The sequence below is a fragment of the Littorina saxatilis genome, linkage group LG3, assembly GCF_037325665.1.
Source record: "Littorina saxatilis isolate snail1 linkage group LG3, US_GU_Lsax_2.0, whole genome shotgun sequence".
NCBI lineage: Eukaryota > Metazoa > Mollusca > Gastropoda > Littorinimorpha > Littorinidae > Littorina > Littorina saxatilis.
Window position 1 is genome coordinate 46,719,185 of NC_090247.1, and position 27,691 is coordinate 46,746,875.

At 42.4% G+C, this 27,691-nt stretch overlaps 1 protein-coding gene and 1 long non-coding RNA gene across 2 annotated transcripts in view; one reads left to right on the plus strand and one right to left on the minus strand.

Annotated features, from left to right (window-relative positions):
* LOC138962494 (organic cation transporter protein-like) overlaps positions 1-27,691 on the minus strand; it is a 171,152-nt gene that overhangs the window by 62,998 nt on the left and 80,463 nt on the right. The window lies entirely within an intron of this gene.
* Positions 21,865-27,208, plus strand: LOC138962495 (uncharacterized). The gene is made up of 3 exons (XR_011454530.1): positions 21,865-22,959; positions 23,121-23,954; positions 26,918-27,208. It is a non-coding gene; the product is annotated as an uncharacterized lncRNA (long non-coding RNA).

The window sequence follows — 27,691 nt, forward strand, 5'->3', positions numbered from 1 at the left end:
TATCAGACAGCAGGCTGACTAGCCAGTGGTCACAACAGTGCTTCAAATCAGAAAAAAATATGGACCAGTGAATAAAAAACTTAGGCCCAGGAGCAACACTACTGTTGACGATGCTTGGAAACAAATCTACTTAGGGTTTTATTGACCGCCGACCCTTATGAACCTTAATTATGTCAAGGGATAATAATGTTCAGGCAAGTGATGAAAGGCCTCACGGTCCCAATACACATTTTCTGCAATTAAATAATATGTTCTTTCCAAAACCTGCACTTCCAAGCTCATGAGTACTACCATCATGTCTTATGTGACTGGGGTACAACCAACATCAACAGTCAAAACTATCATGCTGGCAGTGAATGCGTGCATATTTCCGACACCAACACTTTGACAAAATATGCACTATATAATTATTGTTCAGTATTATACGATCAGCATTTTTTTGGTTTATCTTGGCTCCCTATCCAGAAAATGAAATACAACTACTCGAACTACACTCAAACAAAATCTTTTCCGGAAAATGTCTATTGAAAGACGAAAGAAGAGTGTATACGTACATGTTTCTTGAATACAAGAATGAATGCTTGCATGTTGCTGTTAAATGTGTTCGTTCAGCTTTAGCAGTAGGATTACAAAAAGTGTGTGTGTGTGTCAAAAGAAGTGTGATAATTTGCAGATTATCAGTTAAGTGTGTCTTTCTCTATATTGTTGTGTGGTATGAATTAGTAACATATGGAGGTGTTTACTGAAAGATTTAATTTGAAATAAATACATATGAAGGATCATGATATAATTACTCATTTCTGACTTCTTCAAGTGTTTGGAAGTATGCACATGCAGGTATGAGATGTGGAATGATCCTGATTATATGGCTTCTGAAAATAAAAATAATTGTATGTCTTGTGATGAACACAAGAACCTGTAAACAATTAGTTGCTTTGTTGAAAAAATTTGTGCATAAAATCTGCAGCAGGACGGTATTATCTGCTTAATCGACTCGATTAGCATTTTGATCAACTTATAATTGAATTGGACAAATGGGTCAAGCTCGGTTGCCCTACTCTGTACTGTACACAGATGTCACTGCACTTGGTGCTCTTTGTGTGCTAGCTAACTGGGAATCTAAGCCTGCAAATTAGATTATTTGGATAGCCTGAACTTCCACTTCTTAAAAAGATAAATCTTAACTTCACTCTCAACATAAACCACTAAGTACCACTAAATATGTTTTGCTGTGGCATTATGTTCATTGATGAAAAAAATAGCAAGAAAGATCTCACTGTAAGCATGCAAGAACCCTGATGAGTAAAATTCTATCTCCTTCTCTGCAAGTGTCTCGTGCTGTGTGCATGATCTGACCTGACTCCTTTCCTATCCTTCTACATCAACAACCAACCCGTAACTGATGTGGATGGGAAACAAAATTTCTCTCTTCCTCTCTATCTCCCTCCCTCTCTCTTATGGTGCGCAATTTTGGACAGACATTGAGAAAAGCTCCATAAAAATACCATTCTCGAGTAACAAAAGCAATCTTACTATTTTATTCAAGATTGCAACGTTAGTACAAACCAGAGTTACTACAGATCTCTGTACAAACCAACCTTCTTATGTTTTCTCAAATCTAGAACAGATCTACACGTCAGATTTCGCGCAATATGTTTCCTTCAGCCAATGAAGGCACAGCTTGTTGTCTCGGTTTGATTATAAGGGGAAGTAAGTCAAATGTAACTTCCGTTCCGTCTAGAACAACGTGGGTTTTTGTGTGCCAAAATCCGTGCCGTTTTGCAAAATAACAGCCGTAGCAACGTCTATTTCGTATAAATCTGTCGCTGCCTGATAGTTTAATGTCTGCTTGATTTTATCATAACCGTTGTTTTGCTTTGCTAAGCTGTGTATGGCAGGAATGCGAAGTTTGCCGACGAGGTCGAGAGACTCATTATCATACCTTGTATAAATAGAGAATACTACATGGCTTGCTGTGTCGTACCAGGGGTGCGTTGCATAGGCAGAGCGCCACAGAACGTTTGCGAACGTTTTCTAGGCAACGCATAGTTTTGTTGTGGCGCTCGCGAGCGTTAGCAAGCGCTCGGTACGAGTACCATTGTCTGGGGTCACTGAAGCGTAACAATGGCGACCGCTCGCCGAGAATGGTCTAGGCAACGGGTGTTTGCGGGGAGCATTCTGTAACGTACCTGAGAGGTGGCACGCCAGAAACTGTTGCACTGTACTGAGCTTGCCGGTTGACTCTCTCTCTGTCTCTCTATCGCAGTCTGTCTCTCTGTCTCGCTTGCTCTCTCTCTCTCTCTCTCTCTCTCTCTGTCTCTGTCTCTCTCTCTGTCCCTCTGTGCCTGTCTCTCTGTCTACGTTTCTGTCTCTGTCTCTCTCTTTCATCCTTTCTTTCTTTCTCCCTTCCCTCTCCCTATGTCTTTCTCTTTCTTTCAATCTCTCTCTAAATCTGTCTGTCTCTCTTTGTGTCCGTATGAAAGTCTCTCTCTCTTATCTTTTTTGCTCTCTTTCTATCTCTCTCCCTTTCGCTCTCTCTTCCCCTCCTCATCTCTTTTTCTCTCTCTCTCACTCTCTCTTTCTTTCTTTCTCTCTCTCTCTCACTATCTCACAAACACACACACACACACACAGACAAACACACACACACACATTCACAGTTACAGAAGCACACACACACAAACACACACACATAGGCAAACATAGACACGTATAAACACACACTCGCAGACACGCGCGCGCGCATACGCACTCATGCATACACACTCACACTCACGCACACACACACGCACGTACACATACACTTGTGTGTGTGTGTGTGGTGTGTGTGTGTGTTCGTGTTAGCTTGTTTGAGTGCGTGTGTGTGTGTGTTGTGTGTGTGCGTGTGTGGGTGTGTGGGTGCGTGCGTTAGTGTGTGTGAGTGTGTGTTAAGGGTGGTGTGTGTGAATGTATATGTTCGTGTGCGTGGATGTGTGTGTGTGGGTGGGGGGGGTTGTGTGAGGTTGTGTGTGTGTGTGTGTGTGTGTGTGTGTGTGTGTTTGTTTCTGGGTGAATGTTTGTGTTATGGTGTGTGTGTATGTTTTGCTTTTTTCACGAGATCGAACTTATGATTGAAAAGGCTGACGACCACAAACATTCACAGAGAGAAGAATGCGTGCAGAAAGTGACTCATGCGGGTTATTGTGATGTCTCTCTCTGTCTCTGTCTCTCTCTCTGTCTCTCTCTCTGTCTCTCTCTCGTTCTCTCTCTCTCTCTCTCTCTGTCTCATACACACACATTCTTTATGTTCGTCTGTCTCTCCGTCTCCCCATTCTCTCTCTTTCTCTCTGCCTTTCTCTCTCTTTGTCTCTCTCTCTGTCACTCTCTCTCTCTCTCTTTCTCCCCCCTCCTCCCTTCCTATTTCCGTGTAATGAATTGTGTGGGTGTATTTGCTTGTGTGTTTTGGTAGTAACATACGCTACTGCATGGCACTTTAAGTGTGTCAATCTTGTATTTGCTGCAAGGTCGCGTTATCTGCTTTTTTCACGAGATCGGACTTAAGATTGAAAAGGCTGACGTCCACAAAAAGTCAGAGCGAGAAGAATGCGTGCAGATAGTGACACTTGTGTGTGTGTGTGTGTGTGTGTGTGGCCGAGTGGTAACGCACTTGCGCTCGGAAGCGAGAGGTTGCGAGTTCGACTCTGGGTCAGGGCGTTAGCAATTTTCTCCCCCCTTTCCTAACCTAGGTGGTGGGTTCAAGTGCTAGTCTTTCGGATGAGACGAAAAACCGAGGTCCCTTCGTGTACGCTACATTGGGGTGTGCACGTTAAAGATCCCACGATTGACAAAAGGGTCTTTCCTGGCAAAATTGTATAGGCATAGATAAAAATTTCCACCAAAATACCCGTGTGACTTGGAATAATAGGCCGTGAAAAGTAGGATATGCGCCGAAATGGCTGCGATCTGCTGGCCGATGTGAATGCGTGATGTATTGTGTAAAAAAATTCCATCTCACACGGCATATATAAATCCCTGCGCGATATAAATTGCATAAAATAAAAAATTAAAAAATAAATCCCTGCGCTTAGAACTGTACCCACGGAATACGCGCGATATAAGCCTCATATTGATTGATTGATTGTGTGTGTGTGTGCGTGCGTGTTTGTATTTATGTGTGTTTTACTGTTTGTGTATGTTAATGTGTGAGTGAGTGCGCGCGTGTGCATGTGTGTATGTAAACATATATTTGGGTGTGTGTTTGTGTGTGTGTGTGGGGAAGGGCGAGAGGGAGAGGGGGGCGAGAGAGAGACAGATAGAGAGGTCGAGAAAGAGAAAGAAAGGAAGGGAGACTGACAGACAGATGAACAGAGAGAGAAAGAGAGAGAGAGACACGGAGAGAGAGAGAGAGAGAGAGAGAGAGAGAGAGAGAGAGAGAGAGAGAGAGAGAGAGAGAGAGAGAGAGAGAGAGAGAGAGAGAGAGAGAGCGCACGCGGGCTTTTTTCTCCTAAACATTCCCCTTTAATCAACCTTTATTGACTGACATGAAGATCACAACACATTTCCACGGACTCGACAAGAAACCCAACTGTCAAATCTGACCACCAAAAAAAAACAAGTCGCGTAAGGCGAAAATACAACATTTAGTCAAGCTGTCGAACTCACAGAATGAAACTGAACGCAATGCAATTTTTCAGCAAGACCGTATACTCGTAGCATCGGCAGTCCACCGCTCATGGCAAAGGCAGTGAAATTGACAAGAAGAGCGGGGTAGTAGTTGCGCTGAGAAGGATAGCACGCTTTTCTGTACCTCTCTTCGTTTTAACTTTCTGAGCGTGTTTTTAATCCAAACATATCATATCTATATGTTTTTGGAATCAGGAACCGACAAGGAATAAGATGAAAGTGTTTTTAAATTGATTTCGAAAATTTAATTTTGATCATAATTTTTATATTTTTAATTTTCAGAGCTTGTTTTTAATCCAAATATAACATATGTATATGTTTTTGGAATCAGAAAATGATGAAGAATAAGATGAACGTAAATTTGGATCGTTTTATAAAAAAATTAATTTGTTTACAATTTTCAGATTTTTAATGACCAAAGTCATTAATTAATTTTTAAGCCACCAAGCTGAAATGCAATACCGAAGTCTGGCCTTCGTCGAAGATTGCTTGGCCAAAATTTCAATCAATTTGATTGAAAAATGAGGGTGTGACAGTGCCGCCTCAACTTTTACAAAAAGCCGGATATGACGTCATCAAAGGTATTTATCGAAAAAAAGAAAAAAAATCCGGTGATATCATTCCCAGGAACTCTCATGTAAAATTTCATAAAGATCGGTTCAGTAGTTTGGTCTGAATCGCTCTACACACACACACGCACAGACAGACAGACAGACACACACACACACACACCACGACCCTCGTCTCGATTCCCCCTCTATGTTAAAACATTTAGTCAAAACTTGACTAAATGTAAAAAGGAAAGGCCCTGCTTCTCCACGTGGGGTACGAAACTCAAACACACACACACAGATATCCTGAGGCCCAATGCATAGCGTCACCCCTAAAATGTACTCATGGACTGAGCTGTAAGCGATTGGACTCGTCTACTTTGGTCAGTGCGGGTAGGGAGGGCTGTTCCAAGTACAAAGCGACTGTTCGCATGATCGCCCCTAATATGCATGCATGGACTCGGCCGTCAGCGAAGAGATGGGTCCATTTACTTGAAAGTGGGTAGAGAGGGTAGAATTGAGTTCGCTGCGAACATAGTGTTGCTTTCAACATGAAAACTTTTTGTCTCTTCGCGAACAGAACGTCCGCTCTATGCAACGCACCCCAGATTTACACGAGTTGTTTTTTTAAATAGTGAACTGCGAGCGAAAGCGAGCTGTTCACTATTTGAAAAAGCAACGAGTGTAAATCTGGTACGACACAGCAAGCCATGTAGTATTCTGTTTATCCTACATTATATACTTCTGTGCCAGATCTAACTAAAAGTCACCGACAGCGCTATTGCCTTTGGATCAACCCGCTTTAGAACTTCAAACCACTTTACTCAATTTGACATTCATTCCTCCGCCATGACACACACTCTCAAACTAGGACAAAGTAGTTCGCCTTTGTTAACACTGTTAAGTTTAATATTGAACATTGATGAAATAAATTCGAACAACGAAATCATGGTCATTTCAAAATATACCAGATAAAAAGAAAAGCAGTGGCCACAGGACAAAAGAAACCAAAAGGAACAACAACAGCAAAGCATATCCTTCTGTGATAGGATGACAGTCAAGTCTGGGCCAGGCGAGTCGACAGCTTTCAGATGGTCACTTCTCGGTTTGGTGACTGCACAAATATTGGTTGATGTTGATGGTACCAACGTGCACAGGCCCTGCAAACAGTGTTGTTAGCGTTTGCTGGGATGTGATTGTGGCAGTGGCAGTGGAGACGGCTGGAGTTGAAGTGGCCGATGCGGGCGAAACCAATGTGTCGTCTGCCGACACTGGCGACAGCTCCGAGACTGGTGCAGTGCCGTTTAGCATCAGACTGAAGCCACGGTGTTCCTCTTGGAAAATGCTGCTGTAGATCTAATTGTTAATACTCTGGACGTTTTTGTGCCCGAGATAGCTGCATTATTTTGGTCGGAGGAACGTTATTCTCGGAAAGTTTCTGCACTAGGAACTTGCGTGCAGAGTGGTTGGTGTAGATCTACCTCGGGTTGATGATCCCAGCTTTTCTGCACATGTTTTTCATGGTTGCTGACAACTTGTTGACGCCGACAGGTTGGCGCTTGAACCATGGAAATTCTTCAGATGCAACTTTTGTGTTTGTTGCACAATAGAAGGGGGAACTTGTCTCGGAGTAACCTTTTGGTCGGAGAGCTGCGTATGTTTTGTAAACTGCGACAGGGCAGCGCTCATCGTTCGACGCCCAAGCTTTCGGACAGACATCACGCACAGACTTTGGATTGTCGCCCTGGCATGTTTTGGATTGTCTTTCGCAAAATTGGAGATATTCTCTGCCATTACTGTCTTCATGCAAGGACACGTCTCCCCACTGCATGTGCCTGTGAGGAGTCACGCTGCGCAGACCAAAGTTGACTGTGTTTGGCCACCACAGAGTATTCAGGATTGCTTCTGGATCTGCGACTCCGAGCTGTTTTGTCTGCCACAGCTTGTCAACATCTTCATCTTTCAGCGGTTGAGCCCTGTTAGGTAAGTTGCCACAACCTTCCTGTTTAACAATCTTCTGCTTTGTCTTCACGACTTCTCTCAGTTGTGCAAATTCGGGGCCGTCTATAACGGATGCACAGTACTTTTTAGACTTCAACTGTCGATGGATGCTGCTGAGAAGGCCCCTCAGCGTGGATGGTTTATACTCTTTGCCATCCGGTTTTTTCAAACTCATGAAAAAAGAGCAGAGAATTTTGTATAATTCTTGTGGTTGGATGGTGCTGGGCGGGGATGTAGCTCAGTCGGTAGCGCGCTGAATTTGTATCCAGTTGGCCGCTGTCAGCGTGAGTTCGTCCCCACGTTCGGCCAGAGATTTATTTCTCAGAGTCAACTTTGTGTGCAGACTCTCCTCGGTGTCCGAACACCCCCGTGTGTACACGCAAGCACAAGACCAAGTGCGCACGAAAAAGATCCTGTAATCCATGTCAGAGTTCGGTGGGTTATAGAAACACGAAAATACCCAGCATGCTTCCTCCGAAAACGGCGTATGGCTGCCTAAATGGCGGGGTAAAAAACGGTCATACACGTAAAATTCCACTCGTGCAAAAAAAAAACACGAGTGTACGTGGGAGTTTCAGCCCACGAACGCAGGAGAGAGAGGAGGAGAGGAGGATGGTGCTAATGTTTCTTTTGTCCCCGTGTTTCGCCATAAACGTCGATAGGCGACGTATATCGTAAACCGTTTTTCGGAGAGTGTTCTTGTTCTTGTTTGTCTGAACGAATGAGTCTATTGGAGAAAAATCATAAATCATGGATGACTCACTTTTTTCTTCATCGACTTCGTCATTCGCGTCATCACCAAACATGTCTTCGAACAGCTCATCACTCAAAAATTCTTTCAGTGTTGACAAATCGGTTTTCGTGGCAGTTGCCATTTTATTGCAAAAGTAGTTCTTCATGAATATGTAATTACTAATTTACATAGCTTGACCTTCCGGTTGACCTCATTTACATGATATACACACGTGTGATTTGAACGATTTTTATCTCACGGGTATCTCTCTCACGTATGTAGGATAAACCATAAGAAAAGACCCCGACAAGTGACAGCCAAGACATAGGCCCCGCCCACCTCGTGACGAGTGCCTGTGTTCGTACGCGTCTGTCTTCTGCGCAAACAGTTTATAGCGGCTTCTTTGCAAAGACTTATGAGCATCTGAGATGGTACCTGACAAAAAAACCTGTAAATCCACGCCTATCAAAGATTTATTTATTTTTTCTTCAAAAGCTATTTGCAAAATGAACAATCTATGTGTCCATAACACATACTTTGATTAAAGTGAACTCGACTTAACAGCAAAGAGCAATTTCTATCTTCCGTTTTGGCGACGACGACAAATTGCTCATTTTCCAGTGGGAACGGCTCGCAAAGGCCCCGTCCCGACTATGTGAGAGGAAAACAAGTCGCGTAAGGCGAAAATACAACATTTAGTCAAGCTCAGTCGAACTCACAGAATGAAACTGAACGCATTGCATTTTTTCCGCAAGACCGTACACTCGTAGTGCTCATCGTGTGTCCACCGGTCGTGGCAAAGGCAGTTAAATTAACAATCCAGAAAAGCGCGGTAGCGGTTGCGCTGAGGAGGATAGCACCCTTTTCTATATCTCTATTCTTTTTAACTTTCTGAACGGGTGTTTAATCCAAACATATCATATCTATATGTTTTTGGAATCAGGAACCGACAAGGAATAAGATGAAATTGTTTTTAAATCGATTTCGGAAATTTAATTTTAATCATAATTGTTATATTTTTAATTTTCAGAGCTTGTTTTTTTTTATCCGAATATAACATATTTATATGTTTTTAAAATCAGAAAATAATGTGGAATAAGGTAAAATTGTTTTTGGATCGTTTTATGAAAAAATCATTTTAATTACAATTTTTAGATTTTTAATGACCATATTCATGAATTAATTTGTAAGCCTCCAAGCTGAAATGCAATACCAAAGTCCGGTTTTTGTCAAAGATTGCTTAGTCAAAATTTCAATCAATTTCATTGAAAAATGAGAGTGTGACAATGCCGCCTCAACTTTTACAAAAAGCCGGATATGACGTCATCAAAGACATATGTGAATGCCCCTGCTAAGGAGCCTTCTGTGTCTTTAGATTCTTTTTGTTTTGCTTGTGTTTTTGGGTCTAGCTCGCTCTTTATCTTTTAGTTTTCTTTATTAAGTATGAGCGTCCTGGTACGACCTTTGTTTTTGTTTTACTGACGTTAAATATTGTAACGAACAAATTTATAAACGAGAGTGTGGCCGGAGTTTTTCTGATATTAATTTCATGTGCCTGTATGGCTCACGCTGGACACCATGCTAGCCTATGGAGATTTTCCCCGGAGAGCACGGGACGCATGCTTTGTAACAGTAAAACCGTAGTAACGCGCAGTAACTTTTAGTTCACCTTTGTGGTGGATAGCCGGTATTCGTTGTCACTTGCTGGGAAGCCGTTCAGGGAACAACATGTTTTTAGTATAGATAGGTTTTTTGCTCTGTTCCTGGGACCAGTTTTCAAGTTAATTTGTAATGTTCTGTTTAGTTGCTCGCCTTGAGCCTGTTTAGATTATATTGATGCTGTCAAAGGCGAGTATCCATTTCTGACTCCATGTTGCTCTTATTTACCGAATTCGTGTAATTTACGTTTCGAATCTTTGTTTGTTATGACTTCTTTCCGTTTCTTTGTCTTCTTTCCGTTTCTTTGTCTTACGTTTTTATCTATGCAAGGGAAGAGCTGAGACTGTTCTGGTTTATTATGATTTGACTTTAAGCCAGTTTTTGTTTGCTAACCTTCTGTAAGATTTTGGTTAATGTTTGCGAGTTGTATTTGTATTTCTCCGTCCTGTAATGTTGGTCAGCTTTCCTTTCACTGCGTGTCGTTTCTTGTTTAGTTAGCCTAGTGTGTCCTACGTTTATTCTATGTTAGGGTTTTCTAACATATTTTGTCTTGGTGTTCATGATAGCTTTGGTGATTTTTTCTTGATTTGCCGCCATCTTGTTTCGGCCGCCATTTTGACGTCCATCTTTGATGTTTATGTTTTTAGGACACCTTTTATGTTTAGTTTGATGTTTAGAATTCTAAGTTTAGTTTTTTCTTTTTATCAGTTTCCACCGCTCCGCGCTTCTCGCTCCACGCTCTACTGTTCTACGCTCCCACTCAAGCTAGTCATATCTACTCCACATTTTAGCATCAATTCATATTCTAAACTTAGATCAGTTTTTCCGCCACGCTCCAATATAAGTTATTCAGCTCTCCATAGGTTTATGTTTAGCCTTTTATATATTAATATTACGAACTGATTCCGGATTTCTATGACATTGACAAGTATGACCATATCCACAATAAAACTTTTAATTAATTTTCCAATTCTAGTGTTCGTTTTGTTTTGTGAGCGCGTCGGTTCTTTGTAGCATCAAAATTACATCCTTCAGAATTTACATAAGTCATCTTAAAATCTTACAGCAACTCAAGGGCAAGCACAGTGGAAACTTTGATATTTTTTGGAACATTTTGGATTGTTTTCGACAAAGAACTTTATGAACTTTTGTAGGCCTGTGTTTAGGGCCGCTGACTTTTGAACTTCTTATCCTTACGAATCTTGTGAAGAGATCATGAACCTTTGGTGTTAAAGGAACTGTGTTCGCATCTAGCGGACAATATTTTAATTTATTTGTCGGGCCCAGAGCAGAGCAACTTAGGCATTATTTTAGGTTTGTTGACCATAGCATTGCACACTTCGTACTAAGTATTTCCTTCCCCTCTAGTGAGTGACCCGAGGTGTGCCGTTTTGAATTTTGTTTCTCTATATTTCGCAAGTCTTTGTTAACCTCTACGTTTTCACTTGACTTAAAGTATGGATGAGAGATTACCTTCTCATGAGAGCGCCGAGCTATCCCCTTACACTTTGAAGTTAGAAAGGGATGAACATTTTGCTTCGGACACTGATAGTCGTAAGAATGAAGTCGACCATGATGGCGCTCAGGGCGAGCCTCTAGCTGAACCCTCTCAGACCCAAGACACTTTAAATTCAGATAACATTCCCCCTCAAGCTGAACATTCTCCTACACAGGAAGGTTTAGGTACTGAGCCCTCCCAACAGGCTGCAAGTGCAGAGCATCTCGCTCAACGAAGTAGAGAAGAAAGAGGCCCCGCCATTGTTAGGGCTAGACTTAATGCTGAGGTGAGGGAGCTGTCAGACAAGTACTGGGCCAAAAGCCGAGCTCATAAGAATATGATCAGCGAGTTGTGCACAGCCTTTAGGGAAACACCAGACAAAAGAAGAGCCCTTAAAGCTCATAAAATAACCCTCTGTGAGCGCCTAGATGAGCTGAATGTAGCGAACTCGAGGCTTTGTCAAGTGGCTGAAAGTGATGTAGCTATAGAAGAGGATCTGAGCGATATGCACATGCAAACGGAGACGCTCAAAGAACAATATCACAGACACTTTCCCAAGTTAGACCCGTACGCCTCCAGCTCGGACTTGACTTCCACAGTCGCTTCTGGAGGTGCTAGAGAGGTTTCTCTAGATGCTGCTTTGGCGGTTAGTGCAGCGAGATTTAGGTCCCAGCAAATGGTCGCAGATGAAAGGGCCAGACAAGAAGAGACTCTTTTGCTTTTAGAGGAGAAGGCTTCTAGGTCTAAAGCTTTGGCTGCTGAGAAGAATGCAGAGATGCAAAGAGAGTGTGCTCGTTTAGAGAGAGAAGCTTAAGATGAAGAGTTAGCTTTGAAGAAAAAAGAAAAGGAAATTAAGACTGCACTAGAGAGGGTGGAGAGAGAAGGCAAGATGCAAGAAGAGCATGACGTTTTTAAGATCCTTAAAACTGACATAGAAGACCAGCAAAGGGCTAGAGAAAGATTCATGACCCAACTACCTCGTGACAGCCCCATTGATAGGTACCTAGGTACTCACAACACCCTGCATGTAGGTACACACACACAGAGAGCATAGGAGATGTGGCGGTAGGGTATGATAGGCACACACAGCACACACAAGATACACATCAGCCTGCGACAGCCGACACCTACGCCCGCCCGGGTCACCAGCCGGGAGCCAACACCCTCGTCTCCGCGCAACACCAGCCTGCGGCAGCCAAGCCTGGACTCCCGCCACTTCAGAAGCCCACGGAGGTCAGGGCTTATGCCCCTTCGCATCTCCAGGATATCCGCGACACTCTTCGAGGCATCTCCAGGACCCTTGCCCAACCTTTCTCCGCTTTTCACCCACTTCCAGCAGCAGTCACAGCCACGGCTCCTACCACTACGACGATGACTACAGCCACCACGATGACGACAAGAGTCGGAGGCCAATTCGCTACCTCCTTTCGGCCTCAGTTTGTCAAAGCTGAGATTCCAAGCCACGAAGATCGTCCTCGCCAGATCTACGCGCCTTCCCGCTTCCCTCACAAACCCCTCAATCCATCAGCGAGACCTTTTCCCAGGCCTTTCCCTGGTCCTTTTCCTGCCATGACCTCCCGAGAGTCTCCGACCTATGTGCCAAACTTTTCATATGGGCCTTCTGTCACGCATCCTCCCATGCAAACACAGCAATATGACCACGCTGCAAGCTTTGCTCCTGACACTGACTACACACAGCATGGTTTTCAAGAGGCTTCGGTCACGAGCCCTTCAGACGTCTACTACGGGCAAGATGCATACCTTCCTCAGATGCAAGGCCAGCCAGCGCTCTCCGAGGGTTCTGCCCTAGCTCGTACTCTAGCTGAGGCTCTCCTTATCAACAGGTTACCGACGCAGGAGCCCACTACGTTTTCAGGAGATCCATTGACGTACCCTCTCTGGAGGTCCTCATTTACTCTTTTGATTGAGCGGCAGGGCGTTTCTGCAGAAGAAAAGCTCCTCTATTTGGAAAAGTACTTGGACGGTCCGGCGAAGGATGCGGTCAAGGGACTCTTTCTGATCAGGGATGCCCAGGCCTATCAGCAGGCCCTTCAGACGCTGGAGGAAAGGTTCGGCAGTTCTTTCGTCGTTGCCAGAGCCTTCCGAGAAAAACTAGATGCATGGCCGGTAATCAAACCCAAAGATGGACAAGCCCTCCGCGCCTTCTCGGACTTTCTTGGACAATGCCTTGTGGCGAGCCGAGTGATAGGCCAGCTACAGAATCTGGAAGACCAAGCCTATCACAAGACACTCATGAGCAAGCTTCCAGATTGGTTGGTGAGAAACTGGGTGCGGAAAGTAAACAAGACCAAGAACGAGAAGAGACGCTACCCTACCTTTGAGGAGTTGTCAGCTTTCATCAAGACAGAGGCAGACATCCTTTGCGAGCCCCTTTTCTCCTCCAGCAAATCTGCCGCCTCTTCCACCTCACAGACCGCCAGTTCAGCAGTCCCCAAGAAAACATCGTACAGTACGGATTGTTCTACTGCATCTGCATGTCAAGAGTGTGACAAATGTCTTTGTCAGCATCACGCGAAAACTGTCCTGAATACGAACTGCGACGAAGTCTGTCCCTTTTGTACCGTTCGTTTTCCGACCAGCTCTTTTTCTCATCCTCTACTCAGATACCAGAGGTTCGATGAGATTCCCGTTGAGGACAGGAAACACTTCATGTACGAAACGTCCTTGTGCTTCTCCTGTGCCAGAAAGACTGACCATAGAAGTGCAGACTGCACTACCAGGGCGATATGCGACAAGTGCCAAGGCCCACATCTCACTATGCTGCATGGAGCGCCCAGCTACAGGAAGAAGATTGCAAATCAGCAACGGAATGCCCAGGGACCGCCAAATTCTTCCAAGTTTGTCTGTCTCAGTCAAGATGCCCGTGTTTCTGCCTCTGGATCAGCATTCGCGACGACCAACAAGTCAGACAGACCAGTCAGAGCTACCATGATTGTTCCGGTCAGAGTTTCGATGAAAGAGAATCCCACGGTAGAGCATACGACATACGCACTGCTTGACACCATGTCTTGCATTTCCTTCGTTACTGAATCTTTGAGTGACAAGCTGAACACTCATTCTGAACCAGCGTCATTGAGGCTGAACACTATGACTTCTCAGAACACTCATATCGAATGTCAGAGAGTGACCGGATTGTGTGTCAAGGCCCTCAACTCCGATGTTTCTCATAACTTGAAAACACTCTACACGACGGACCATCTCACCAATGACACTGAGAACATTCCCACATCAGAAACCGCTCGCAACATCCAGCATTTGAGCCATATTGCCAGCGAGATTCCCCCATTGCTCGAAGGCTGCACTCCCGGGTTGTTGATTGGCTACGATCATGCAGAGCTATTCATGCCAGAGAGAGTCGTCAAGGGAGACCCATACGCCGTTCTTACACCGTTGGGTTGGACCATACTGGGACAAGTGTCGCCAAAACAGTCTGTCCATGACGTGATGCACGTGACTCTAACAGAACATTGTCTCAGCGAGTACGAAGGGGAATCAGTCGCTTTCGTATATCGCACGACACTCGCCGAACCCAGCATCTCCGACGCCCTCCATGTCATGGAAAGGATTTTGAGAAGACCACTACGAAGAAGACCGGTGCGAAGAAGACCACAACGAAGAAGACAACGACGAAGAAGACCACGACGAAGAAGACCAGTACGAAGAAGACCAGTACGAAGAAGACCACAATGAAGAAGACCACGACGAAGAAGAAAGTGGCTTCTTCCCCAACGTAACGTTGCTGTCGGAGATGTCGTCGTGCTACGTGACGAAGCCGTATGCAGAGCAGATTGGCCTCTTCGACTCGTGACGGAGGTTCGCCCCAGCGACGATGGACTCGTGCGAACCTGCAAGCTGAAGACTGTCAAGGTCACCTCGAAGACGAGCCATTCCACTTTCTACTACTGGCGCCCCATCTCCAAGCTGACCGTGCTGGTGAAGGCAGACCCGGACACCCTATAACTTTTCCAGTGAACTTTACTGTTTCGACAGACCGTTTGTGCATGTTTTGGTCTGACGTAATCCGTTCGCTTTTTTTGACAGGTAGCGCTGTTTTGATTTTGGGAGAAATTTTCGTCTTAATGCAAATATTTTCTGTGACTTTGTGGTTTCTCTGCATTTGTATATATGTTTTTGGTTCCGCATTTTGGAACGAAAGCTCTTCTTGACAGAGGCAAGCGCTTAATGAATCGGTTTTGTTTAGTCCTTCCCGCGTGCGGATGCCTGTGCTTATGATTAAGAAGACTGAAGATGTTTTTTCATTTGTATTCTTTTGTAGGTTGCGACTACAGTCATTCATACTGAGTTGCGGTTTATGTAAAGGTGTAAGAATAATGTTGATACGATATGTTGACAGTGACGGACCAACGAAATATGATGTTACGCTTGTTGAAAGAACACGTGTGATTTTTTAGATTGAGACTCATAAAGAGTGCGTTTCGAACAGCTACGTTTTGGATAATGCCAAAAGGTTTCTGTAATGTTTCGGATTTTGTGTTTTGAACCACGTATGTATTCGATGATTTTGTTGATTTTCTATGTCGACTTTTGTAAAGACTAAGATGTCTTCGAGGGGGGAATGTGAATGCCCCTGCTAAGGAGCCTTCTGTGTCTTTAGATTCTTTTTGTTTTGCTTGTGTTTTTGGGTCTAGCTCGCTCTTTATCTTTTAGCTTTCTTTATTAAGTATGAGCGTCCTGGTACGACCTTTGTTTTTGTTTTACTGACGTTAGATATTGTAACGAACAAATTTATAAACGAGAGTGTGGCCGGCGTTTTTCTGATATTAATTTCATGTGCCTGTATGGCTCACGCTGGACACCATGCTAGCCTATGGAGATTTTCCCCGGAGAGCACGGGACGCATGCTTTGTAACAGTAAAACCGTAGTAACGCGCAGTAACTTTTAGTTCACCTTTGTGGTGGATAGCCGGTATTCGTTGTCACTTGCTGGGAAGCCGTTCAGGGAACAACATGTTTTTAGTATAGATAGGTTTTTTGCTCTGTTCCTGGGACCAGTTTTCAAGTTAATTTGTAATGTTCTGTTTAGTTGCTCGCCTTGAGCCTGTTTAGATTATATTGATGCTGTCAAAGGCGAGTATCCATTTCTGACTCCATGTTGCTCTTATTTACCGAATTCGTGTAATTTACGTTTCGAATCTTTGTTTGTTATGACTTCTTTCCGTTTCTTTGTCTTCTTTCCGTTTCTTTGTCTTACGTTTTTATCTATGCAAGGGAAGAGCTGAGACTGTTCTGGTTTATTATGATTTGACTTTAAGCCAGTTTTTGTTTGCTAACCTTCTGTAAGATTTTGGTTAATGTTTGCGAGTTGTATTTGTATTTCTCCGTCCTGTAATGTTGGTCAGCTTTCCTTTCACTGCGTGTCGTTTCTTGTTTAGTTAGCCTAGTGTGTCCTACGTTTATTCTATGTTAGGGTTTTCTAACATATTTTGTCTTGGTGTTCATGATAGCTTTGGTGTCCCGCAGTGGGGCACTGCGGTTATGAAATTAAAGGCCCCTCCTGTTTTTGGAACCGCAGGAGCTTTCTAGTTTGCTGTTAGGTAGATTTTTGGTTCCTCTTTCCTGTCATGCTCTCTTTTTCTTCATGAATTCTTTTCCTTTTTCTGCCTTCTTGCTCATTCACCTGTATTTTTTCCAAAAATCTCTTCTCTTGCCGCTTGTCTCGCGATTCATGTATAGTTTAATCTGTTAGTGTTCTGATGTAAGTCCAGCAGTAGATAGGTTAAACCTATTTTAACATACTGGAAACTGGTAATCTTCCAGTAGGTATTAATTTAGTTTTACTAAAGCCTGCTGGGACACAAGTAATGGGTTAGTGCATTTGTAAACAGGAATCGCTTGACAAGTGGCCCCCTTCATCCCCCCCTTCCTCGTCCTGATATGGCTCTGCGTAGTCGGCTGGACGTTAAGCAACAAATGAACAAACAAACAAAATAGCTTTGGTGATTTTTTCTTGATTTGCCGCCATCTTGTTTCGGCCGCCATTTTGACGTCCATCTTTGATGTTTATGTTTTTAGGACACCTTTTATGTTTAGTTTGATGTTTAGAATTCTAAGTTTAGTTTTTTCTTTTTATCAGTTTCCACCGCTCCGCGCTCCGCGCTTCTCGCTCCACGCTCTACTGTTCTACGCTCCCACTCAAGCTAGTCATATCTACTCCACATTTTAGCATCAATTCATATTCTAAACTTAGATCAGTTTTTCCGCCACGCTCCAATATAAGTTATTCAGCTCTCCATAGGTTTATGTTTAGCCTTTTATATATTAATATTACGAACTGATTCCGAATTTCTATGACATTGACAAGTATGACCATATCCACAATAAAACTTTAATTAATTTTCCAATTCTAGTGTTCGTTTTGTTTTGTGAGCGCGTCGGTTCTTTGTAGCATCAAAATTACATCCTCCAGAATTTACATAAGTCATCTTAAAATCTTACAGCAACTCAAGGGCAAGCACAACATATATCGAAAAAATGAAAAAAACATCTGGGGATATCATACCCAGGAACTCTCATGTAAAGTTTCATGAAGATCGGTCCAGTAGTTTACTCTGAATCGCTCTACACACACACGCACACACACACACACACACACACACACACACACACACACACCACGACCCTCGTCTCGATTCCCCCTCTATGTTAAAACATTTAGTCAAAACTTGACTAAATGTAAAAACAGAATCTACGACGCTCTTCTTGTCGTTCGCCTAGGTATCTACGTCGCTCTATATCTGTTACTAGATGAATACCCGCTTCGCCGGGTAGCCGGCTTCGCCGGGAAGAAGTACTTAGAGCCGTACGCCGGCTTCGCCGGGTCCGAACAATGGACCCGCCAAGCTTAGGTCCCTCCCAGATTCGTGGAATGGGAACAGCACGAAAATGATTCAGTGGCCATAATGCCATTCCTGACCATATCGAGTCCCATCCTTGTCGACGAATGTAACCGTGTTAATCACCTTTGGAGGCGAACTCCACTCAAACAGGATTGAGCAATTTAGAGCTTATCTCTAAGCCCTTTTGAACTGTTATGGCTTCTCAAAGGAAGGCCAGTACATGCAAATACACAAAAGCCGCCAGACCAAATCACAAACAGAACTGAACAATCCACAGGTGTTGCCCACATAGAGAGACACACACACACACACACACACACAAACACAGAGAAGCCGTATATATAGAGAGATAGATGACAGTGTATTTTTCGCGTGGCTATAAATTGATTCGACTTTTGCACTTTTGCAGTGAGGATAATTTACGGGTCCAATTTACGTTCTGGACACTGCGGTGACCTTCTAAAAATAGTAACAGAACGCCGGGAATATCCGAAGATGCCCCCTCATACTATAGTGCACCATACGAAGGAAGGGAGGTAAACGCTGAAAACATGGAGAAGATAAGGAAGAGTTATGCCGTAGTTGATCCCCCCCAAAAAACCAAAATCGGTTTGCGCTGCGCGCTGAGAGCACGTATTGAAATATCTCATCGACCAAATTTTATCCGGGGTGTATCTGAATATGGACACCAAATTTGAAGCAGATCCATCGAGAAGTTTGGCCGTGCATGGCGAATTATGCCGTAGTTGATCCCCCCAAAAAAACCAAAATCGGTTTGCGCTGCGCGCTGAGAGCACGTATTGAAATATCTCATCGACCAGATTTTGTGCGGGGTGTATCTGAATATGGACACCAAATTTGAAGCAGATCCATCGAGAACTTTGGCCGTGCATGGCGAATACACACAGACACACACACACAGACAGACAGACAGACACAAGTCGTATATATATATATATAGATGGTTTGTTGGCAGCTGCTGCATTCCTATTCTAAACTATTTGAATTTAAATGTCAGCATATATTATACAACAAGCCGATACCAATCTGGAGGGGCACGCCGATCTGAAAAAGTTATCAAATCGGGGCATATCGCGGTCAAAATCCAGCACATGGCACGTCACAAAATATAGACGCCGCTTCTGCTACGACGGAAAAGTGTCCGAGAGCGTGGCCAATCGTGGGCCAAACGTGGCAGGATCTCCATGAGCGTGGTTTGGCCGATGAGCGTGGTTTGGCCGGGGTGGGATCTGCTATGTCGGGAAGCTTGCATGCTCTCCCCACTCTTATGTTGAACTGCACAAAACAGTCGTGATGTAGTGGTTTTTTTTATTCGCCATGTGCTGGATTTTGACGGCGAGCCCCGACTTGATAACTTTTTCCGATCGGAGTGATCAGCATGGTCGTCGTAAAAACGGGGTCCATAAAAAAAACTACATCACGACTGTACTGCTTGTTTTGTGCAGTTCAAAATAAGCGTAGGGAGAGCGTGCAGCTTCCCGACCAAATCACGTTCATGTAGATCCTCCCACGTTTGGCCCACGATTGGCCACGCTCTCCGACAATTTTACAACGGAGTAGAAGCGGCGTCTCTGTGTGACTGGGGTATTACCAACATTGCATGCATTCGACGCGCAATGATACAATCGCCCATGGGGCATTTCCCCAAAACCGATGTTACTAAAATCCTTCTGAAGGAGTACTCAATAATTATGCAACTTTTCAATTAATTCAATTTAATAAATAATTTAAAACCTTTGGAATGAAGAAAAATGAATAAAATTCAAGAGAAAAAGAAATCTAAAAAAAGAGAGAGAGAAAAAAAAAAGAGAGATTCGAACCCGTGACCGACAATGTAACGAATAGCGATCGGGTACTTTACCGACTTGCAAGAAAGATTTTAACTTTAAATATTACATATTTGAGTTCTCGAGCATGGGGAACAGTATCGACTCGTCGGTTTCCGAGTCTCTCCGTTCGTATTTGTGTACTGTACGTTCTGTCCATGCCGTTCGTATTTGTGTACTGTACGTTCGATTAAGTTAAGTTAATAACTGGCTCTATGCTTTGCAAACTGAGCAAACTCAAGTTGCATTAAATTCAAGTGTGACCGACATTATGTTGGCACTCGCTCCGAAATGCATTAACCAATCGCCGAAAGGCGCTGACGTCATTTCATCAAAGGATTTCCAAATTCAAGATTTTAAAGATTTCGTTCGGTACGATGACGTCCTATGGTTTGTTTATTATATAAAGGGAAGCAAGCGTTAAAAAACGGGCGTCGACAGAGCCAATGAAGGGGTAACTAACTTATAAGTACGGTGTCCCGCAAGGGTCCGTGCTTGGCCCCATACTTTTCGTTCTATATGCCTCCCCTGTGTCCGATGTTATCAGTCGCCATGCGTTGTCGCACGAGAGTTTCGCTGATGATACACAGCTTCTCTTGCTGAAGTTGACGTTCTGGTATCTCGGACACAGAATTGCATTGCGGACCTCAGTGATTGGATGTCTTTAAACAAACTCCAGTTAAATAGTGACAAAACCGAAGTTATGCTGGCCTGTCCCAAGAAATTTCTCAATCACCCTTCTCTTCCTGCCTCTCTCACTGTCAACGAACTACCTATCTCTTTCTCTCCGTCTGTCCGCAGCCTTGGCGTCACTCTCGATCCAACTCTCTCTTTCCAAAAACACATCTCTAACATCTGCAAGTCCGCCTATCTAGAGCTGCGCAAGATTAGTTCAGTCCGTCACTACCTCACCACTGATGCAACCAAAACGTTAGTGTGTTCTTTAGTCCTCTCAAAGATAGATTATTGCAATTCTCTTCTGGCCGGTCTCCCTAAGTACCTTTTAGATAGACTTCAAAGGATCCAAAATAACGCTGCCCGCCTGGTCTTCAAATCTTCCAAGTATGAACACGCCACACCCCTTCTTCACTCTCTACACTGGCTGCCTATCACTAAAAGGATCGAATACAAACTCTCCTCTCTTTCTTTTGCCGTCGTTTCTGGTTCTGCCCCAGAATACTTCTCAGAACTCCTCAATCTCTACACCCCCTCTCGTCAGCTTCGCTCCGCCGCCGACACTCGACTCTTCCGACTCCCCACAGTGCAAACAAAGACATGTGGCGAGAGGTCCTTCGCCTATCAAGCCCCTGTGACCTGGAATAGATTACCTCTGCCTCTCAGACACACAGATTCTCTCACTACATTCAAGACAAATCTCAAAACACACCTCTTTCAGCGCAAGTGATTTTCCCTCCAGCATCTCCCCACCCACCCCATCCCGCCCCACCTCACCCCCTACCTAGTGCCTAAAATAACGTGTATATATATTTTCTGCGCTTTGTGTCAGCACTGTTTGTGTGTGTGTAAATAGTATTGTTGACACGTTTTTATACAGTAGCCTTATGTGGTTCTTGTGCCTAGGCTGTGTATTGGATTGTCATTGTATGCCTGCATCATTAGTTGTCAGTAATTATTACATGTGCTGATTGTTCTCTTTGCCTGTGCGCGTATAGTATGTTGGTTATGATTGGTCATAGTATGTTTGTTTATGTTTGGTCGTTATCTTTGCCTGTGCGTGTATTGTATGTTTGGTCGTTTTCTTTGCCTGTGCATGTATAGTTTGTTGGTTATGTTTGGTCGGTTTCTTTGCCTGTGCGTGTATAGTATGCTTGGTCGATGTATGTATTGTAAAGCGCTAAGAGTAGACATTTTTCTAGAATAGCGCTATAAAAGTTTGCATTATTATTATTATTATTATTATAAGATGATAAACCTATAGGAAGCAATACGCTGCATTTCCTTTAGATTGACGACTGACAACTCCTCAATAATTATGGGGAATATTGTTGATGATTAATTTTATGTCGGAGTGTTAAAGTGTAACTAAACAAGCAAAAAGGAAAAACATCGTTCAGCAACCTTTACACTTTGATATGAAGAAGGGCCTCATATACTGTCGAACTGCGACTTTTTTTTTTCTCTCACTCGGACACTGTTTGACGGACATGTGAAGTGCGCGCCAGGAACGACAATCTTCTTAGTTTACCTGATTAATGCCCTTAATTTTTGGTTCTGGTACTTTCAGTTCCGGCTGTTGTCATCAATCTACCAAAATAAAAGATCAAACGGAGTTTTCGATTTTTATTTCATGGTTCAGAAAACTATTGCTTATTTTCTGAAGTCAACCGTTTTAGCGAATCTTTCTTTGATTCTTAAAAGTCATTTCAGATTTTTGAAAAATAGTTAACGGTTAGTAATTACCAATATATCGTAAACAAACATATCGATAGGTTTTGGTAAGAAGACACAAGTGCGATGAATGTGGTACCAGTATTTTTGTGGTAAGTAAGGATGCATTTCTTTGCTGTAAGCACATTTACAATGCACATTTAATCTGTTTAGCAACATAAACGAAAGCATGGTACAGTGCCGCTTGTTTGTGGTCTATCTTTTCGCGGCAGATGCGTAACAATTAGGGTCTCAGTTGGAAAAAGCTGCTCGGAACCAGAGCAGATTTGGCTTGGGTTCTTTGAGTGTGAATGATCGACGAGTGGCTTGACATTTTTAACGAATCATTACTGTAGCCTACTTGAAACCATCATCTGTTTCTGAATTTGTCATCAGTTATGATTGAGCAGTCTCATAGGAATCGTCCATAAAATGTTAAACCGAAAAAGGGCAGACGATTCTGAATCACACAGGCTGCTGTACAAAATCAGATCTAAAACGATATTTTGAACTGCGACGTCTGCGTAAATGCCCTGTAACAAAATACCTTGTCCTGGTCATGTGTATACACATCAGCTTCTATTGGGAAGATCAGTATTTTATATTAATCACAAATACAAGCTTAGAAATAGTTCTGAAGATCGCCTTTGATTTCAGTTTCAGCGGCAAACTAGCAGATCTGTCCAAGCCGGCATCGTTTCATGGTTGAAACTTGAATAATCCCAAATAGATCTGAGTGGGGGTAAGTTTTATAGTATTTCAATTTTTTACGGCAGTTTTATTTAAAGATAGTGTAGTGGATGTCTCTGGTGAAGACTACAGTTATATGAATTTTTTGTTGTAATATTAAAATGATTGTTCTTTATTTACACAATTGAATAATTTGTATTTATTTGTTTGCAGATGACGGCATACTGAGTGCTCCAAGAACATACGCCTGCTGGCATTTTGTGTCTTTTCTGAAGACGTCGAGGCAAGCAGAAGTCACGGTCCTGGCCAAACACACACAATGACATGAACAAGAAATGATATTTTTTCATGGGCATATCCAGTATTAAAACTTTATTACCATGCAAACGCAACGATTAGAATTTAGAGACGGTCATCGGTCACACACACACACACACACACACACACACACACACTGGGCGGATCCGGAGGGGGGTTCCGGGGTTTCCGGACCACTTAGGAGCCGGCCTTTGTATTCTAAGTGACGATTTTGGAAAGAAGTTGGCTAATTAGTTTGCTCAGGTTGCGCCAGATCGATCAATTGTCCTTGTTGTGATTCAAATTTTTCTTCTTAATATATTTACTTTTTTGGAAGGTGTATTGGGGGATGTTTCTTGGCTCAGATTGATCCATTTTCCTTGTTTTTATCAACATTTGTCGGACCCCCCCCCCCCCCCCCCCCCAAGGAGGTTGAACGCTTCGCGTCTTCAACTAAACGCTTCGCGTCGTCAAATTGTCCCTAAAAGAAATTTGGAAACTCCCCCTTTAAAATGATGTGATCCGCCCCTGCACACACACAAATAGAGAAGTAATAAATGGATACAGTTTTTCTTTATTTAAATTACAATCAGATGTGGTCGTAGAACAGGCACTGTAAACAAAACCCCACTTGTGTGATGTTTCGGTCAATATTTTTATTTTCCTTTCAGAAATACATTGGCGTTTTGAATGTCAAGGGAAGTGATACAAATGCTGCAGCGGGCTATCAAGAACGCGAAGGCAAACAAGGTAAATACCTACTTCTGACATTAGTTTACTTATTAACTCTTTCTATACTGGCCATTATCTCCTAAGTCTCTCCCCAGAAACTGGCCATTTGCATGGGTTTGCAAAAAAATTCTCAAAAATAAACAAAACAAGATGCAGCCTTCAAACTCATAGGTTTTATTGTGAATATATTGCTAAAACATATGCCAAAGTTTGGTTTCATTGTTGTGAAAAAAAATAAAAATATGATGTCCAGAATTTATGGGTATATTTTACGCAATACGAAAAAGAGGGTATGTATTTTGACTTAGAAGCATTTTTTCTTATGAAGGCTCTGTTTGCAACAAAACTGTTTCTGTTTACTTGTATGAAGATTGTGCTAACACAAAAACATAACAAATACCAACTGATTTTCCATTTGGTGGTCATGTAAGCATTGTGAACATGTCCAAAAAATCTGATCACACACCATGTGGTCGACATGCAGACCTGAACGGCCAGTGTATGGTGGCAGAGTTGGAAAATAGGAAAAGTCTTGATGCCAATCCTTCATCGAAAACCGAAGAAAATCGTCATTGTAATAAGTTTGCTTTATTCTAAATCAAACGACTAGGATAGATGACAGACACAACGACAAACACATTCAATTCTATGTAAAACATACACAATGCGCACGTTAACAAGCTGGCCATAACAATGTGCCCATCGTGCATGAAGTGTGGCTTTGGTCGGATCAGTAGCCGTGCTTTGTCTGCGATGCTAAACATGAAATTTTGTTAAAGCGACGATTTAGCAATGTTGTTGTTGCTGCTGCTGCTGTCTGTTCTTGTCACGACATCTCGCCATATAACAGTTTTTTCCCTCCTGATTCTGAGAAGAAGCTGTTTAATTGTGATATCAGGCCTAGGAACCCCTGATTTTCACTTGGAGCATTCTCAAAGAAACTTAGCGTATGTTAAGAAAAATGAGTGTACTCCACACTTTGTCTTTTGTTGTTCGTTGTCGTTGCATGTCTACCGTTCCACAGCCACCTACTATAAGTGCAAGTGTTAAATGACGTATTTCCACAAAAGACTGCTTGCAGAGAATCATGTGATGTCAATGACAGGTAAGGACATGTGGTAATACATACTACGTTTTGGAACCAGGGAAAATGCAGCACAAATTATTTATCAACCAAATTGATTGACTTGTGCACCATGACAAAAGTTTTCTTTGATCCATAAAAGGTCTTTTGCCAGAAAAATTGCTCTGAACATCAAGTACCCTGCAAGTTGTCACACATTTACATTATTGAAATAAAAAGAAAACACACCAGTAACCAGGTTAGGTACGTTAATATCTATAATCAATATCTCGGCACGTTACTGTCTTCTTCGGGATGGTAAGCTGAACATTATTGAACAAAATAATCGGTTTAGATTGTATACTTTGATTCCTGAACGAAGAAGCAGAGGTACTGCATACAACTAGGACTGTAATATCAGCTTTTGCCTGAAACACACACACATACACTTATAAAATTAATGCAATGTCATTGTATGAAGCCAGAACAATCACTAACTTACATAGTTGGTCACACAATTACCCATCACTGAACAATAAATCGAAGTCGGGTGGATTCAATGACTAAAGCAGTAAAGGCTTTGAAAAAACCCTCATCACAAAACATCCCCCCCCCCAAAAAAAAAAAAAAAAAAAAAAAAAAAAAAAATAAATAAATAAATGAAATAAAACAGGTTGTGTATATGTAGAGGTTTTATGCCGAGTCTCAGTGATTATTAAAAATAATGGTCGAAGTTAGCGGATCATGAAAAATGCGAGCTTCAGCGAGCTTTTTCATGACCGCGAACTGAGACCATTATTTTTAATAATCACTGAGACGAGGTGTGTAACCTCTTTATTCCCCCTTTCTTCAGTTATTCAAAGAAAACAGGAGTTTTTGTGCGAAAGTTTGATCGAATCCGAATCACTCAACCAGTCAACCTGCGCAGGCGATCGATTAATGCGCGGCTGTATAGTTCCGTGCAAATCATTCCATTCTGTTAACACTTCTTGTCAGTTTCCCTGTTTTAGACTAAAATCAAGTACACAGATATGCTGTTATTCTGCTGTGGCGGTAAAGGCAGATATTGTGTGTTCTGTTTATGTTTTAGTATAGTTTAGGATAATGTTCTTTCGTCAAATGGGACTAGCAGACGAACTTTTTCACCCGTGTTCCAACGTTAATTACTGTATGAAGTTCAGTTTTCTGGGGAAAATAGTGTATGAAACCGCTTTATGTTGTTTAAATTGATGAGATGTGTGCATTTGGTTGCGTGTGATCTGTTTATAAAATGAAATATTGTTGAAAACTGACCGTCGGATTGCAATCAGTGTTGTCGAAGAAACTGCGTTAAAAGAAGGGGAACTACTCTTGTCGGCAAGAGTATGAGTTACTTGCCTTGGGAATTTGCTTGTGATGAACGGTGTGTGCACGGCAGATCTAGATTCAGAAAACAACCTAACTCATGGATTTTATATGGAGATTCATGTGTTCAGGCCTGTAGTTGTTAATTTAAATGCGGTATGTGTGTATTGTTTGCTCCAGAGATGTATATTTCGTACGTATAGAGCGTTCGGAACTTTTCAGTCGCAAAAGTAGTACCAAAACAGAACAGCTTCTCAACCCATTGCACTATCGAGGATTCAGGCTGTTGCTGGCTCGTTATTTGTTTGGTTGCTGGGTCAATATCGAAAAATAACTAGCTCTACAAGTTTACAGAGGTAAAGAAGCAGAGGGGGGAATAATGCGCATTGGTGATTGGTGATTGGTGATTGGTAAACTATGTTGAAAGAGATTGTCAAACAATATTATATGGGGTGTCTTAAAAAAAATGTATATCAACAAAATCTGTCATTATTATCAGGCACACGGTTTTAACAAAGCTATGTCACGGAATGCAACATAAGTGGCTTAAAAAGTCGTGTTTTTGTGTGTGCAGGATATTCGCTAGGACAGGACCTCAAGCTGAACCAGCACAGCAGCGATGCATTCTTCCATGGCTTCCACAAAAGTCTTTCACCTATAGCGGGCATTGCATACAGATAGTCCCTAACCCTCCTTTTTAAAAATTCTTTAGACCAATTATCCCTCTGTTCCCATGTTATACATGGAATAATTCTGGACAAATGCGAGGACGTTAGCTTTTTATTTTATTTTTTTATCATTTTACTTATCATTAAAACTTGTTTAGATTTCGATTCGTAAACCATTTACAGTAATCCTTTGTTTTTTTAACTTTGTTCATCTTACCACAGTCACTTTGTTGTTTAGATTTATCATTAAATTTGTTACCATTATGCAGGAAAAATGTAGAATAAAACCAGGAGAGCTTTCAGTAGAAGATATTTTCTGTGTCAAAAGTTAATGCTTATTCTGATTGATGGGTGCTCCAAACTAAGTTATTTTGACTGCCTTATTCGAATTCATTTCCAAGACAGGGCTGAGAAGTGGAGAAGCTTAGGAGAGTATCGTAAAAATTGTCTGGGTGTTTATGCAAAACTTTCGAATATAATGTCAGATTTTACTTTAGAGATTTTAAATACTGTTAACTGACAGAAATGCTATAACTTCTACACCAATTGACTGGATAACTTCATATTCAGCATACTTAAACTTGATTTTATGCATGTGCAGTTCACAAAGTGGCAAATTTGTAGGTTAAATTATCTAACTTTTGCATCACCAATGACACCAACAGTTTCGTGTCTGAGGA